Consider the following 1255-nt stretch of genomic DNA (forward strand, 5'->3'; position numbering starts at 1 on the left):
ACAATTTAGTTCCCATTTGCTCTTGGAATTCACGCCAAAAGTTCGAAGTAAACCGAGTGTCTCTGTCTGACACAATGGATATCGGCACCCCATGACGTGCCACGATTTCATTGGTATATACTTCTGACATTTTCTCGGATGTATAAGTCTCACGAATCCCAGGAAGTGAGCACTTTTCGTCAATCTATCCACGACTACTCATATAGCATCAAACCCGCAGTTGGTCTTGGGCAGTTTGGTCAACAGGTCCATTGTGATTTGTTCCCATTTCCAAACTGGGATATCCAATGGCTGTAGCTTACCATACGGCTTCTGGTGCTCTGCTTTGACTTGCAAACAGGTCAAAGACTTCTCCACATACTTCACAATATCTCTTTTCATTCCGGGCCACCAATAATTTTGTTTTAAATCATTATACATTTTGGTTGCCCCCGGATGTATCGAATAACGAGATTTATGAGCCACATTAAGTAGAAGAGCCTTGGCTCCACATGAATTTGGAACCCAAATTCTCCCAAATCGAGTTTTCAATCCTTGGTTACCATCCACCAAGTCTTTTGTTTGTCCAACAATCCTTTCCCTTTTCACATTTTCTTCTTTTATCGCTTCAATTTGAGATTTCCGGATTTGCTCGAGCAAACCCGACGTCACAATTAGTTGCATCGATCGTACTCGAATAGGTGTATAATCTGTCTTCCGGCTCAACGCATCAGCCACCACATTAGCTTTTCGCAGGTGATAATGTATATCACAGTCAAAATCCTTGACAGTTTCTAGCCACCGCCTCTGTCTCATATTTAATTCCTTCTGATCGAAGAAATACTTCAAGCTTTTATGATCAGTAAAGATAGTGCATTTTACCCCATACAAATAATGCCTCCATATTTTCAAAGCGAACACCACCGCCGCCAACTCGAGGTCATGAGTGGGATATTTCTTTTCATGAGTTATAGATGCCTTGAGGCATAGGCTATAACCTTGCCCCGTTGCATCAAAACGCAGCCAAGGCCCGAATGCGATGCATCCGAATAAACTACCATATCATCCGTTCCATCCGGCAATGACAATACCGGTGCATGGGTCAGTTTTTCCTTAAGCGTTTAAAACGCCCTTTCTTGATCCTCGCCCCAAATAAACTTTTCATCCTTACGGGTTAGCTTGGTTAATGGTATTGCAATTTTGGAGAAATCCTGTATAAATCTCCGATAGTAACCCGCAAGCCCCAAAAAGCTTCGGATTTCCGAAGGATTCTTCG

Source organism: Helianthus annuus, chromosome 6, assembly GCF_002127325.2.
Source record: "Helianthus annuus cultivar XRQ/B chromosome 6, HanXRQr2.0-SUNRISE, whole genome shotgun sequence".
In the NCBI taxonomy this organism is placed as follows: domain Eukaryota; kingdom Viridiplantae; phylum Streptophyta; class Magnoliopsida; order Asterales; family Asteraceae; genus Helianthus; species Helianthus annuus.